The sequence below is a fragment of the Echinops telfairi genome, unplaced genomic scaffold (assembly GCF_000313985.2).
Source record: "Echinops telfairi isolate 266 unplaced genomic scaffold, ASM31398v2 ScPeMD7_1713;HRSCAF=2227, whole genome shotgun sequence".
NCBI classification, from domain to species: domain Eukaryota; kingdom Metazoa; phylum Chordata; class Mammalia; order Afrosoricida; family Tenrecidae; genus Echinops; species Echinops telfairi.
Window position 1 is genome coordinate 8,113,168 of NW_022105611.1, and position 6,531 is coordinate 8,119,698.

The window sequence follows — 6,531 nt, forward strand, 5'->3', positions numbered from 1 at the left end:
CTTGCACTTCCTGTCTGCTCCGGCCGTGCTGCTTCCAACACAGCGCCGCCGCCCACCGCTAAGGTCCGGAGTCCACAGTTACGGTAGCTGGGGGTGGGGGGCGCTTATTTTCGGGGAGGTCTTAGTTTCGGGAGGATGCCTTATATTTCAGCGAGAGGCAAAACTGTAAGTAGGTCTTATTTTCAGGGGATGTTTTACTTTCGGGGAAACAGGGTAGCAGACTTAGTTACTGAAGAGCAGAGGAAAAATCCCGAGAGAAGAGGACAGCGGTTGGGAGAGTCCCAGAAACTGCTGGACTCCAGCCGGGCCGTGAGTGAGCTGAAGCTGAAGGAGGTGCAGTTACAGGAATGAGAGCGGGCCCTGCGAGCCCGAAAAGAGCGACCTGAGCAAAGCCATCCCATGACAGTGGATCCTGTAGAGAAGAACATTAAGAAAAGAAAATATAGTGAGAAGCTTTTACAGTATGGTTTTACCTCAATAATTAACAGCAGGAATGGAGAACCTGCATTGTGTTAGTTGTTGTGAAGTTCTATCATCCAAATCTATGAAGCCGAACAAATTTAAAAACCCATTTTGAGAGCAAGCATCCGAGCTTTGCCTGCAAGGATACCAACTATTTTAGAAGCAAAGCCGATGGACTCAAGAAAGCCAGACTTGACAGTTTGTGGCAATACCACAAACAAAATGTAGCAGCCATTGAAGCTTCATATTTGGTGGCACTCAGAATAGCCAAAGCTGTGAAACCTCACATCATTGCTGAGGATTTACTGTTGACAGCGGCCAAAGACATTGTTTGAGTTATGATTGGAGACAAATTTGTAATGAAATTGAGTGTAATATCCTTATCTAACCACCTTAACTATATGACATGTCTGCTGATATTCTTGATCGGGTAATCCAGGAAATTCAATTTGCTCCATTTTCCATATTTAGCATCCAGCTTGATGAATTTACAGACATTGCAAACTAACTGTTCACAGTTTCTGGTTTGTTCTGTCAATTTTGTAAAGGTGAGCATTTTAAAGAGTCGACTATTTTCACAACTGTGCAACGAGTTGGATGTACTGAATCATGCTCTGATATTTTACACTGAAATGAGATGGTTGTTGAGAGGAAAAGTTTTAAAACATGTTTTTGAGCTTCGTGATGAACTCAAAACATTTTTCATCTGAAAGCAAGACCGCAGTTTGAAACACTTTTCAGCAATAAAAGTAAACTGTAGAAAATAGCTTACTTGGTTGACATCTTTTCCATCTTGAATGAGTTAAATTTATCACTGCACGGACCAAATGTAACATGCTTCAATTTGTCTGAAATGATCCAATCATTCCAAATGAAGCTTCAGCTTTGGCCAAAAAAAAAAAGAATGGAAATAAAATTTACATGTTGCTTATCTTATCTGCTTTCTTTGAGGAACATGACATTGAACCAGACAAAAGAATTACGATGATAATTTCTGTGAAAGAACACTTGCACATGCTTGCAGATGAAATTTCATTGTACTTTCCAAATCTACCTGACACCCCATTTCACTTGCCAGAAGCCCATTCGCAGTCAGAGTTGAAGTTGTCCCTGAGACAGCACAAGAGGAGTTCATTGAACTTACTAAGTGCGATACAGTGAGAACTGACTTTCTCTGCAATGCCAGTTACAAAATTCTGGATCAAGTGTTTGCAGTCATATCCTGTTCTGTCTGAAACTGTGTTGCGCCTTCTTCTTCCATTTCCAACAACATATCTGAAACAGGGTTTTCCAGCTTGTTGGTTATCAAGTCTAAATACAGAAGTAGACTTATTGTGGAAGATGATCTTTGCTGTGCTTTTGCAAAGACTGCCCAGAGAATTTCTGATCTGGTGACAAAGAAGCTATCTAGACTTTCCCACTGACATTGGCTTTTTATGCATACTGTCACAAAATGTAGCAATGTAGTTTACTGTCATTATATTAAGACTGTTAGTCATGCTACACCATGCTTCAAGACAAAATTTCATTTATTTGTAATTACAAATATTTCACAATATATAATTACATATAGTTTTTTTATTAAAAAAAGAATTTTCCATATTGTGCCCATGTATGTTCTATTATATATGCATATATAAATATATAAACATATACACAGCACACTCAAATATATATATATAAATTCTACAAATATACTTACATATACATGTGCATATATTCTCATATATCTTTTCCTAACTATATAAAATACAGATCTACCGCTGTAGCCATCCACAGATTTTTGGTTGGTATTCCTATTGTAGAATTGCATGTTACACCATTTACCATGTTGTTGTTGTTGTTAGGGGCTATTGAGTCAGTTCCCATTCATAGAGGAGACCCTGTGTACAACAGAAGGAAACACTGCTTGGTCCTGCACCAGCCTCACAATTGTTCTTTAGTTGAGCCATTGTTACAGCCACTGTGCCAATCCATCTTGTTAAAGGCCTTCCTCTTTTTCCCTGCCCCTCTGCTTTACTACGCAAACTTTTTTTTCCCCCCAGGGACTGGTCTCTTCTAGAAACATGTCCAAAATACATGAGGTTTGCCTGCCTCCAAGTACTATTCTGACTATACTTATTCCCAGACAGATGTTTGTTCTTTGGGTACCTTCAATATTCTTCACCAGCACCATAATTCAAACTCTGATTCTTTTTCAGTCTTTCTTATTCAGTGTCCAAGTTTCACATGCATATGAAGCAATTGAAAATGCCATGGCTTAGGTCAGGCATATCATAGTCCTCACAGTAACGTCCTTGCTTCTTAACACTTTAAACAGGTCTTGGGCAGCAGATTTACCCAATGTTTGATCTCTTGACTGTTGTTTCCATTAGCATTCATTATAGGTCAAAGCAAGACAAAATCCACGACAACTTCAATTTTTCCTTCATTTAGCATTATGTTACCTATTGGTCCAGTGTCAGTGAAGCCATCCCCTAACAAACCATCACAGGCCAGGCAGGTGCAATAAACAGCGATAATAAGTAAAGATTATAGTAAAGACATAGGAAATAAGAGAGATAGAAGAGAGAATGAAATAAAGGAGTCAGACACATTTCATGGTAGCATGCTCACTTAGCCCTGCTTGGTGGTCCATGTGAGGATGTGGAAGGTGGGAATAGCAGGAGTGAGAGACCCTGATTTATTACTAACTAAGGTTTATATATCTTTTAGGGGCGTGCAAGCCCCCTAGTTACAGGTAAAGACATACGTCACAGGAAGGGGTTGTACTATAGGTAATACAGTAATGGGAGGGGGAGATCTAAGGGTATACATGAAATAGGAAGGGGAGGAATTGGGTACACATGTGACAAGATGGGCAGATCCTAGATTCAGCAAGGCTGCCTAATTTTGGATGTCTCTTATAGGTTTGTCCACTTCTTGGGCTCTCCATAGAAACAATTACTATCTTTATCAGTAGGGTGTGAGCCCCACCTGCAGTGGATTAGACAGTAGTCTGATGGCTGAAAGCCTTCAGGGAGAGTATCTCTAAGCAGCTGACCTCCCACTATGTGCTGGCAAGCAGCCTCTAAAGTTTGGCATTTCTTCAGGGGAGATAAAGCTGGGGAAAAGTCTTTTTATATCCCATAGTCCTGTTGTGAGGATTTTGATCTTCTTTGGCATTGAGTTATAATCCACACTGAAGATTGCAATCCTTGATCTTCATCAGCAAGTGCTTCAAGTCCTCACTTTTAGCAAGCAAGGTAACTTCATCTGCATATTTCAGGTTGTTAACAAGCTTTCTTCCACTCCTAACACCATATTCTTCTTCATATAATCTAACTTCTCTTTATATTTTCTCAGCATATATTTTGAATAAGTATGGTGACAGGATACAACCTTGGTGCAGAGTTTTCTGGATTTTAAATCATATAGTATTCACTTGTTCTATTCACACAACTGCCTCTTGGGCCATATACAAATTATAGAGGAGCACAGTGAAATGTTCTGGAACTCCCGTTATTCTCAAGCTGTCCATAGTTTGTTATGGTCAAAAAATTGAATGCCTTGGCAGAGTCATTAAAACACATATAAATATCTTTCTGGAATTCTCTGCTTTCAGCCATCCATTTGATATCAACAATGATATCCCTTGTTCCATACCGTCTTCTGAATTTGGCCTGAACCTCTGGCAGCTCCTTATCAATGCACTGCTGTAACCATTGTTGGAAAATCTTCAGTAACATTTTACTTGTATGTGATATAATAATATGCTTCCATAATTTAGTATTGTGTTGGGTTCCTTTTCTTTGGAATAGGTACAAATATGGATCTCTTCAGTCAGTTGGCCAAGTAGCTGATTTAAAAAATCCTGGCATAGATGAGTGAAGGCCTTCGGCGATTCCTTAGTTTATTGAAGCATTTCAATTGGTATTTTATCAAATCCTGGACCCTTGTTTATGGGTAATGCTTTTAGTACAGCTTGAACTTCTTCCTTCACTACTATTTGTTCTTTCTCATATGTTACCTCCTGAAATTGTGAAATGTTGATGAGTTCTTTTTGGTACACCTTATTCTTTCCACATTTTTATGCTTCTTGAATAATTCAATATTTTGCTGACAGAATCTTTCAATTTTGAACTTGAGGTCTGAATACTGTGTATGTTATTCCTTTTAGGTTTTCTAACTCTCTTTATATATTTCATTATAATATTTTACCTTGTCTTTTTGAACTGTCCTTTGAAAATTTTTGTTCACCTTTTTACTTAATCATGTTTTCAATAAGAAAGAGGTTTATATACAAGGGCATTTGAATATTGAGAAAACATCCCAGCCCAGTCTATTTCAAGTCCATAAGTCTGATATTAGCCCATATGTCTGATACCAATCTATAAAGTCCTCTTCTGACTCACAAAACACATACAATGACGCCAGATGTAGGATGATCACAGGCCAGTGGGTACAAAGTCTTTGGATCCAGTGGTGTTGCAAGCATCTCAGCACTGGCATGGGTCTCCACTTGGCTTCTCCAGTTTCCAGGGCATGGGGTCCATCAGCATGGTCCCATGTGTCTTGTCCTTAGGGATGTCTCACAGGAAGTGAGCCTTATCAGTAGAGCGTCTCCAACAGTGAGAAAGTGTCTCCCACCTCCAAGGAGGAAATACCAGAGTTTTCCCAGAATCCTAGGGGAAGGCCATGCCCACAGAGGCCTCATTGGCTGTGACCTGAGTGACAGACTAGACTCTACCCCTTCACTCTTAATCCTCTCAATTCCCACATTGGCACCACATTGTATAACTACCACATGTGAATTACCATTTCCCTCACCAGAATTAATGTATTCCTACTACTAGTAAGTGATTCTGCATCCTTTCTTCTTCCACCCCCCGAAATCATCAAAGAATATCGCTTTCTGTATTCAATCTATTCATGACATGTTATAAAAATTGTATCATATACCATTTGTCCTTCTGTAATTAACTTATTTCACTCAACATAATGTCTTCCAGTTTTATTTGTGTTATTTCTTGCAGATTGGTTGCATACTTTGTATGTACATTGTATGGACAGCATTTTGTTTATCCTTTCATCCATCGATAGACACCTAGGTTCTTTGCATCTTTTTTTTTTTGCTATTGTGATTAATGCTGCAATTAACACGAGTGTACCTGATACTGCTTTTATATCTCTAGGAGATATTACTTGGAGTAGGGTTGCTGGATCATATGGCATTTCTACTTCTTTATTTTTGAAGACGTCCCATATAATTTTCCACAGTGATTGTACCATATTACAATCTATCAGCACTGAATGAAGTTTCCAGCCTATGCACAACCTCATCAACATTTGGTATTTTCTCCGTTTTTTGATGGGTGCCATTTTTTAAACCAGGCATACAATGTTAAGATTTTATTTACAAAGCTTCTTTGCTGTACAGAAAGTAAAAATATGGTTACAATCTCAGTGTAACTGGCCACTCACAAATGGTTCAGACACACTGGTCACATCCACCTAGGCTATAGTGGAATCTTACAGAGAAACGTCACAACACTTTCAATTTTGTTGGGGCAAAGTCCCTAGGCTTGGTGATGGATTTTCAAGAGGAACTAAAGAGAGGAAGGTCTAATGTTACAGGAACTATTCTTTGGCAATTTGGGTAGGCGGGTGTCCTGGGGTTTGAATCATAGTTACTTAAAATAATTTTTTTTAAACAACTACCAAATCCATGAGTAGACCAACCAATACCAACAGGTTCATTTTTTGCAAGTTATTTGGGATCTTAATTTTCTTCTTCATCATCTGTTTCTCTCTTCTGTTTTTCATCTTCCCCACATTATGCCTCCTCATCATTTAAAAAAAATCATTTTATTAGGGACTCATACAACTCTTATCACAATCCATACATACATCAATTGTGTAAAGCACATTTGAACATTCATTGCCCTAATTATTCTCAAAACATTTGCTCTCCACTTAAGCCCCTGGCATCAGGTCCTCATTTTTCCCCTCCCTCCTCCCTCCCCCCTCCCTCATGAACCCTTGATAATTTATAAATTATTATTTTGTTATATCTTGCCCTATCCAACA

At 38.8% G+C, this 6,531-nt stretch overlaps 1 pseudogene; it reads right to left on the reverse strand.

Annotated features, from left to right (window-relative positions):
• Positions 1-226: 226 nt before the first annotated feature.
• The window catches only part of LOC105979159, an 8,889-nt pseudogene continuing 2,584 nt past the window's right edge, over positions 227-6,531 (reverse strand).